The sequence below is a fragment of the Epinephelus lanceolatus genome, chromosome 2 (assembly GCF_041903045.1).
Source record: "Epinephelus lanceolatus isolate andai-2023 chromosome 2, ASM4190304v1, whole genome shotgun sequence".
NCBI lineage: Eukaryota > Metazoa > Chordata > Actinopteri > Perciformes > Serranidae > Epinephelus > Epinephelus lanceolatus.
In genome coordinates this window covers 48307471-48317300 of record NC_135735.1, presented here as the reverse complement: position 1 = coordinate 48317300, position 9830 = coordinate 48307471, and the positions used below count along the sequence as shown (strand labels likewise).

The 9830-nt window shown below is 38.7% G+C and overlaps 1 long non-coding RNA gene across 1 annotated transcript; it reads left to right on the top strand.

Moving 5' to 3' along the window:
- Positions 1-810, top strand: LOC144459354 (uncharacterized). The gene is made up of 2 exons (XR_013488324.1): positions 1-430; positions 517-810. It is a non-coding gene; the product is annotated as an uncharacterized LOC144459354 (long non-coding RNA).
- Positions 811-9830: the final 9020 nt, after the last annotated feature.

Below are 9830 nucleotides of genomic sequence, written 5' to 3'. Positions count from 1 at the left end.
GCCCTGCAATCTGATTGGTCGAGAGACAGTAAAACCGTGACCATATTGGAGTACAACATCACGGTTATTTCACTGTGTATGTATCACTCTGCCTCACAGCTGATTGCATTCAACAATCAAATCAAAACTGACGGTTAGTGTCAGTTAGGTCAGCAGTTGCGTTGCATCCCTGGAAAAGTATTTAAACAAACTTCCACCAGATGCAAATGCCCTTTATCTGAAGCCCAGGATGACAGCAGCTCACAGACAATATCTGGTACACTAAAGCTCCACTGGGAATAAACTCACTCGCACAGATGCTGCCGAAGATGTGTAAAGAGGCGGGGACAACAGCTATCCACACCAATCACAGCCTCAGGGCGACTGCCATACAGAAGCTGTCAGATGCGGGTCTTGAAGCTAGGGAGATCATGACAGTGAGTGGGCACAGGTATGATGTTGTTTTAACGTAGCCTATGTGTACAGTTAGTCTTCTAATTAGGAGTCGGGCCCTAAAATATACCTTTTGTCTTGCAGGTCTGAGAGCTTGTTAAAAAGCTACTGGAAGCCATCCATGGAGAGCAGGAAACGATGGAGCAACATACTGTCAGATCAGAAGGCAGAGTCGGCTGTGCCTGTGAAGCGACAGTCCACCATGCAGTCACCAGAGACTTATTTCACCGGCTGCACAATTAATGGAAATGTGCAGATAAATGTGTATAAAGAGTAAGTGCCTGGCGCACCATGTCTGCGTTATATAGCAACGGTGACAGCGGAGTCCTGAGGGAACTATTTTTGTTGGCGGAAGACAAATAAAATGCTTAAATTATCTATTTCGTCCTCATTTTTCAACATTTCGTAATCAGCCTTGCTTATTTAACTGTTGAACTGTTGTATCAAAGCAATATCACACTCAAGCTCGTGATGTTATACTCGTATATCGTCACGGCTGTGATTTGGTCATAGGCACGAGGCCGCGACGATATACAAGTATAACATCACTCCCTCTCGTGTGATATTGCTTAAATATATATATATGTGTGTGTGTGTGTGTGTGTGTATATATATTCCCCTGACACTGGAGTTGACCTAACATCACTGCCCAGGACAACACCAGCTGAATATCGCATCCCTCATCAAACAACACAGCAGGCGATGTAGTTGCTCCAGCTGTCATCATCAAGTCCATCCTCACCCCATCCATCACCGTCTGGTACTCGTATATCGTCACGGCTGTGATTGTCCTTGGCTACAGCCAAGGACAAGGGTGCGCTGCAACGTTATCATCCTGAATAAAATTAACTTGACTAACTTGAACTGTGTTCTTGACTGACTTGTGAGCAGTGGAGGGACCTTAATGTTAGAGTTGAAACATGTTTTGTTTGTTTTTGTTTTAAGCTGGTGTGTTGTGACATTACAAAAAAACAAGAATCGTCAGAAGAAGTTACATATTCTGGGTGTTTTTTACTCACTTTTTGTCTCTTCCATAACACTATTCCTCTCTCCTACAGCATCCATTACAATAACATGCACATGGCCAATTATGCAAATTAGGTGATGATGTCATTTAGCGACTTCTAGTGACTTTCCAAGGAGTTGGCAACACTGATTTGCTACATTTCTCTTGGACTGTGGAAAAGAGGGAGAAAGTGGAGTTGTTAAAGCTATAGTTGGTAATCCTGTTCAGAAACACTTTTTGTTACACTGTGTGAAATGGTCCTTTCATCCTGAGAGTAGTCAATACGTAATAGGTTCGTTCGAGATGAGCCAGTCCTGCGCAGATTCGATCACCAGCGATCGGCGCACAATGCATGCCGGTTAGTTTTGTGTCCGACTTCATCCCGACTTGCTCTGACGTATTACAAAAGTGGACGGCGATAAAACCGCGAGAGTGAGGTGGCTGCAGTTTTTAGAGCCAGGCGCTGCAGTTGCTCTCCACCGACTGCAGCGCCTGGCTCTCACCTGATCTAACAGCTGATTGGTTTAGATGTCGACGCAACAATATGACATTTTAGATAAACTACTCATTTTTGTTGAATTTTAGAGATTAAGATTGTATTTGTCTGATTTGAAGGTTTATTCTGTGAACAGAAAACATGTTGTGACTGATGGTGAAGTTTAGTTGTCAGAGACTAAATACATTCATCATAAACTGTACAGAGTCCACTGTATATTAACACTGGACTTTTTTAATTATTGAAGTATTTAGCAACACAGAGAGACTGGTCAGTGGGATGTGAGGATTCTTAAAATAACGTGTAGCCTACAGATGTGAAGCCCTGACTGTATCTGACTGAGCCTTAATGAAAGCTGTTGTCTAGTATTTATTTTCCTCTGAAAATATGAACCGAATCACAAATACGTTTATACCTTAGAATCTGGCTGTATGGTAAACTCCTCTTAAGCGAGGGTTGATTCCACCTAGAGGTGGAGATCGGGATAAAATCCTTTTGCAAAAGGAATGTTTCTGGATTAACTCCTTGACACTCTAGAGCCAAAGGGACTGAATGAGGAGTTGGTGCTTACTTGTTTTTTGTAAAAATGTTTTTTGTACAAATGTTCTGGACTAACAGGCCTACAGGTTAACAAGAAAACTGTATTAAAACAATGAGACATTTGCCTGTTCATTTTTTGTTAAAAAACTTTAAAAACCTTAAAAATGTTAAAAGCTTGGGATTCTTAGAAATTGATATGCATTTCATTGTTGAATAACTGTTAAAAAAAAAAATTAAAAAAAATATGTCACTATTGTGGTTACTTGATTGTTTGTGTTGATATAAGAAGGGATACATTGTTAGGTTCCTTTTTTCTTTTTTCTTCTCTTGCCATTACCTGCAGCTGCTGTGTCAGCCTGATTACTGATAAGTGACACCTGTGTGTGTGATCCATTCACTTTGTTGCTTGTGCATGCTGAGGAAGGGCTTCACCCGAAACGTTCGTGTGGCAATAAACACTATAATTGGAGTGCTGTCCTGTACCTTTTGTACACAGTTTTTTACATTTTTTTGAGGATTCAGCACCCATTCATACTTCTGAGGGTTGAGCGTGTTTGTTTGGACTTCTGATTGCTTTGTGTGGAACACAGCCCCCCTCTCAAAATGTTTGAAGAAGATAGTCTCACTGAGGCCAGAGCAAGTGGAGAACAAAAACTGTATCCTAATCTGCTGGAATCAGAGAGGAAGGCCTGGTTGGAATTAATGAATAATGATGAAATTGTGATACGCCATGGTGACAAAGGCGGGGCTATAGTAGTCCAAGATAAATCTGCTTATGTGAATGAGATTATGACACAACTTTCTGACAGACTCGTTTATACCCCTCTGGATGCAGATCCAACTTTTAGATTTGGACAAGAAATTAAAGATAGGCTACTTTAAAACGTCACTTACGCGAGGGTGGGATTTCGGACAATGAATACAAATTTATGATTAAAGTGCATCCTATCAGACCTGTGTTGTATACCTTGCCGAAGATCCACAAGAATTTGAAAAATCCACCTGGACATCCTATAGTGGCCAGCATCGGTTCACTCACTGAACCTATCTTGCAATTCATTGACTCTCACATTAAACCTTTGGTACAGACATTGCCCTCTCATGTGAAAGACACTACTGATTTTTTGAAGAAACTGAAAAATTGTAACATTACCTCCACTGATATACTATGCACTATGGATGTATCAAGTTTATACCCCAGTATACCACATGAGGATGGCTTGAATGCTTTGAGTTATTTTTTGAATCAGCGGTTTGAGTTACATCCACCCACTGAGTTATTGTCGTCTTTGATTAAAATGGTCCTAACTAAAAACTACTTCAAATTTCAAGATCGTTATTATTTACAGTGCAGAGGCACAGCAATTGGTTCTCCTGTAGCACCAAACTATGCAAATTTATTTATGGGCAAGTTTGAGGAAGATTTTATTTACAACAACAATCCTTTTTCAACATTCATTAAAACATATTGGAGATACATTGATGATTTATTTTTTGTATGGAGTGGTAATGCAGAGGATCTGAAGAAATTTCATGAATATTTGAACAGCAAAAAAGAATCTATTAAGTTTACACTTAATTTTGATTTGGAGAAGATTTCATTTCTAGATGTTCTGGTTAAGAAAAATGTCAATACAGCAGTTATCATCCACCCTCGCTTAAGAGGAGTTTGCCATACAGCCAAATTCTAAGGTATAAACGTATTTGTGATTCAGATGAAATCTTTGAGTCACAAGCCAAGGAGCTCTGTAAGAATTTTGTCTCTAGAGGTTATAACAACACTCTGGTTGAAAAAACCATGGATAAAGTTCGTCAGGTCCAGAGGAATGTCTTGTTAGAGCCGAAAGAAAAAGTTCATTCTAACTCGGTTTCAATGGTGTGCACATATAGCCCTATTTCCAAATCTATCTCAAAAAGGTTGTAAATAACTATTGGTATATTCTGAACACAGATCCCGATATCGAAAGAGCTTTTCAAGAGCCACCAAGATTCTTCTTTAAAAGACAGCCCAGTTTGAGCAACTATTTGGTGAGATCCGTTTTACCAAAAAAACTTTCTCATCATTTTTTGTCCAGTGTGCCAAATGGCAATTTTCCTTGTTTCAATTGTGTTCAATGCCCAAATCTGATCAGAGAAAATTATTTCTCACATCCTAAAACTGGTAAGATTGTGAAAGTCAAAGGTAGAATAACATGCAACACTAAATTTGTTGTATATTTATTGAAGTGTCCTTGCAATCTGTACTATGTTGGTAAAACAAAACGGGAACTAAAAACTAGAATCTGTGAACATAAATGTTCCAGCCGCAATCATGATTCTAAATCGGCAGTAGCCAGACATTTTAACAGCTACTACCACACCACAGCAGATCTCAGGTATATGGGCATTGAGGCAGTTAATATTCCACCTAGAGGTGGAGATCGGGATAAAATCCTTTTGCAAAAGGAATGTTTCTGGATTAATTTCCTTGACACTCTAGAGCCAAAGGGACTGAATGAGGAGTTGGTGCTTACTTGTTTTTTGTAAAAATGTTTTTTGTACAAATGTTCTGGACTAACAGGCCTACAGGTTAACAAGAAAACTGTATTAAAACAATGAGACATTTGCCTGTTCATTTTTTGTTAAAAAAAACTTTAAAAACCTTAAAAATGTTAAAAGCTTGGAATTCTTAGAAATTGATATGCATTTCATTGTTGAATAACTGTTTAAAAAAAATCACTATTGTGGTTACTTTTATGTACGTTTATGTTGATATAAGAAGGGATACATTGTTAGGTTCCTTTTTTTCTTTTTTCTTCTCTTGCCATTACCTGCAGCTGCTCTGTCCTTTTTGGCCCACTGTAGTTTTGAGTCTTTTTGACCCTCCGCAGCCACCGTAGTTCAGTTTGTTTTGTGTCTCATAAGGTAAGGAGGGTTTCCAAACACTGTACTAATGAAACCACTTTATTTAAGTCATTAATATAACTGTCTGTTATTTTATTAAACACGCCAGTCCCAAGAGTGGTTATGTTAAAGATGGGACAATTCCTGTAATTTTTATGTTGAAATGTGTTTATACTGATGCACTAACTGTGTGGAGCTAGTTGTGTTGTAGCTGGCTAATCAGTAACTGTAACAGAGGCAGTTTAGTTAGTTTAATTCAAGTGTTAATATGTGCCTTGGAAACTGAACACAGTTTGTTTTGTGTCTCGTAAGGCCAATAAATGATTTTATTTTGATATGATATAGAGACTAAACATCACATATCTTTATAACATTTATGAAATTTATAGAATACATATTAGAATTTACATTGTATTTATCATCATATAAATCATCAAATAACATTTATAGAATTGTAGATTGGTACTGTAATTCTGCCTCCCTATACCTCATAAAAATCAATTCCTTGTATTTTTTTTAAACTGGTTTATGGTTTTTCACACCACAGCCAAATTATTTACAAAAATCATACCAAAAAAGGGGAAAGAAAAAAGAAAACACATAAAATCAGGCAAAGAGGAGTGTGGGATGCTACACACACACGTGTGTGTGTGTGTGTGTGTGTGTGTGTGTGTGTGTGTCAGTCATAATAATACCCATATTTCTAGAGGCAGTGGCCGAGGAGGGGGAGTTGCAGCCATTTTTAACTCTAGTCCGTTAATCAGCCCTAAACCTAAACTAGATTATAATTCCTTTGAAAGTCTTGTTCTTAGTCTTAGTCTTTTACATCCGACCTGGAAAACCTTGCAGCCACTTTTATTTGTTATAGTGTACCATGCTCCTGGCCTGTATTCTGAAATTTGTATCTGAATGCTCAGAGTTTTCATCCAGTCTAGTTCTTAAATCAGACAAAGTTATTATTGTAGGTGATTTTAACATTCATGTTGACGTTAATAATGGCTCCCTGGCTACTGTGTTTATCTCATTATTAGATTCCATTGGCTTCAGTCAGAGTATACATAAACCCACTCACTGTTTTAGCCATACCCTCGATCTAGTTCTGACATATGGAATTGAAATTGATAACCTAATAGTCTTTCCACAGAGTCCCTCTCTATCAGATCATTATTTAACTTTTGATTTCTTTTTACTCTACTACACGCCACTCAGCAACAGTTACTATACTAGATGTTTATCAGATAGTGCTGTCACAAAATTTAAGGCAAAGATTCCATCGACATTGAATTTAATACCATGTCCTTCAGTAACAGAAGTTTCCTGTACCGACTTTAAACTCAGAATTGATCATCTTGTTGATAGCGCTGCAGGCTCGCTGCGAACAACACCCGACTCTGTAGCCCCTCTTAAAAAGAAGTTAACAAAGTAAAGAAAGTTCGCTCCTTGGTATAACTCTCAAACCCGTAAGTTAAAACAAATATCGCGAAAATTTGAAAGGAATGGCGATTAACCAAACCAAACAGAATCTCATTTAGTCTGGGAACAAAGTCTCAAAACACTTTCTTTAAGGTAGCTGTAATTAATCCTCTTCTAAAAAAAGCCCACCCTGGATCCAGAGGTGTTAGCCAACTATAGACCAATATCTAATCTTCCCTTTATGTCAAAGATCCTTGAGAAAGTAGTTGCAGACCAGCTGTGTGATTTTCTCCATGATAATAATTTATTTGAGGAATTTCAGTCAGGATTTAGAGTGCACCATAGCACTGAGACAGCACTAGTTAAAATTACAAATGATCTTCTGATAGCCTCAGACAAAGGACTCGTCTCTGTACTTGTTTTATTAGATCTTAGTGCAGCATTTGACACTACTGACCATCAAATTCTGCTACAGAGACTGGAACACTTAATTGGCCTAAAAGGTTCTGCACTAAGCTGGTTTGAATCTTATTTATCTGATTGTTCCGCAAGGTTCTGTGCTCGGACCAGTCCTATTTACTCTATATATGCCTCCCTTAGGTAACATCATTAGAAATCACTCTGTAAATTTCCATTGTTATGCCGATGATACACAATTGTATTTATCGATAAAGCCAGAAGAAACTGATCAATTAACTAAACTTCAAAAATGCCTTAAAGACATAAAAACCTGGATGAGCACTAATTTCCTTATGTTAAATTCAGACAAAACTGAAGTTATTGTTCTTGGCCCCAAACAACTCAGAGACTCTTTATCTGATGACATAGTTTCTCTAGATGGCATTGCTCTGGCCTCTAGCACTACCGTAAGAAACCTCGGAGTAACATTTGACCAAGATTTGTCTTTTAATTCCCATTTAAAACAAACAAACAAACATTATCTGCGTAATATTGCAAAAATTAGACCTATTCTGACCCGAAAAGATGCAGAAAAATTGGTCCACGCTTTTGTTACCTCTAGGCTGGATTACTATAATATCTATAATATGTAATACTAAATGTTTCAACTTAATGTTTCATTGTTGGTGCCAAGCAAAGTGTGATGCATTTTATGTAGGCTATTTAAAAAAAATCTATCCTGCATCATGTCTTTCATACACTAGAATACTTTGAAAAAGACTTAAAAAAAGACAAAAGTCTGACATGTCTTACATCTAAAGACGATATGTCATGAGTCAGAGAGTTTTTAGTCACAACTACACACACTTGCAAGGTCACTATTTGCAAATTGTTAGCTTCAAAAAGAAAAAAAGAATGGACAGATTGTTGCGGCCTTCAAAATCGCCAGGGAGCTAGCTAACCACTTTCCCCATTTCAAACAAGGCTACTTGAAAGCTAACATTAGCTAATGGAATGTTTGTAAAAGCCCACGAGCTCCATGTGCATTTCAGCTGAAGATTTCTAGCTTCACTCAAAGAAATGGTTACATGATGTGATTTTTGAAGCTAGCAGGCTTCAGCTTAAACATACAGTTAGCACACAGGCTAATAGCAAACATTCCAGTAGCTAACGTTAGCTTGCAAGTAGCCCCTACATTGGTTTGATAAGTACACTTATTGGGGATTTCATGGGCTGCAGCAATTTCTGTCAACTTCTTTCTTTCTCCTTATACGCTATCATTGCACAAATGTGAGGACATGTCAAAGAGGCACTTCTCTCCACTTAAAGCTATAGTTGGTAATGTTGGAGAGCTAGCAAGATTTGAAAGTGGCACCTCCTCTAAGCTCCACCACCCTCCTCCCCCTCCCGTCAGTGCTCCGTCCAAAGTCACGCCCCCACAAACTCGAACGCGCATCCTGCAGTACACCAACAGAGAAGCTAATGTTAGCATTGGGCTAATACGAGCTACAAAAGTAGCTAAGTTGGCTAACGTTAGATATTCCATGAAAATAACAAATCCTCCCGACGCAAAACAAATAATTACCTGTCCAACAGAAAGACAGCAACCTCTGCATCACTTTTCAGGCCCTTCAGCTCCCTCAGTTGTCTCCACCATTCAAAAGCTGCGATGCTGGTTGACTCTGGTTTGTCCTCTCGCTTCATCCAAAGCCTTTTTCGTCGCAGCCTTTTCTGCCTCCGACTTTCTTTAGCCTGTTTAGCGGGGTGAGCCGTTACAAGTAGTGCTGGAAGTGGTACTTTTGGCTGCATTTTCTCTGCCAATGCTTTACAGGTGATCTGTAGTTAATGTTCATGGTTTCTCCTCCATTTGACATGATTTCTCCTGTAAATCAGCATCATATCAGTTTGACCTGTCCCCTCAACTACAGGGGCGAAATAAACTGTGTTTGACTGTAAGGTTCATATTTTCAGAGGAAAATAAATACTAGACAACAGCTTTCATTAAGGCTCAGTCAGATACAGTCAGGGCTTCACATCTGATGTTATTTTAAGAATCCTCACATCCCACTGACCACAAGTCTCTGTGTTGCTAAATACTTCAATAATTAAAAAAGTCCAGTGTTAATATACAGTGGACTCTGTACAGTTTATGATGAATGTATTTAGTCTCTGACAACTAAACTTCACCATCAGTCACAACATGTTTTCTGTTCACAGAATAAACCTTCAAATCAGACAAATACAATCTTAATCTCTAAAATTCAACAAAAATGAAAAGTTTATCTAAAACGTTATCTTGTTGAGTCAACATCTAAACCAATCAGCTGTTAGATCAGGTGAGAGCCAGGCGCTGCAGTCGGTGGAGAGCAACTGCAGCGCCTGGCTCTAAAAACTGCGGCCACCTCGCTCTCGCGGTTTTATTGCCGTCCACTTTTGTAATACGTCAGAGCAAGTCGGGATGAAGTTGGACACAAAACTAACCGGCATGCATTGTGCGCCGATCGCTGGTGATCAAATCTGCGCAGGCCTGGCTCATCTCGAACGAACCTATTACGTATTGACTACTCTCAGGATGAAAGGACCATTTCACCCAGTGTAACAAAAAGTGTTTCTGAACAGGATTACCAACTATAGCTTTAACAACTCCACTTTCTCCCTCTT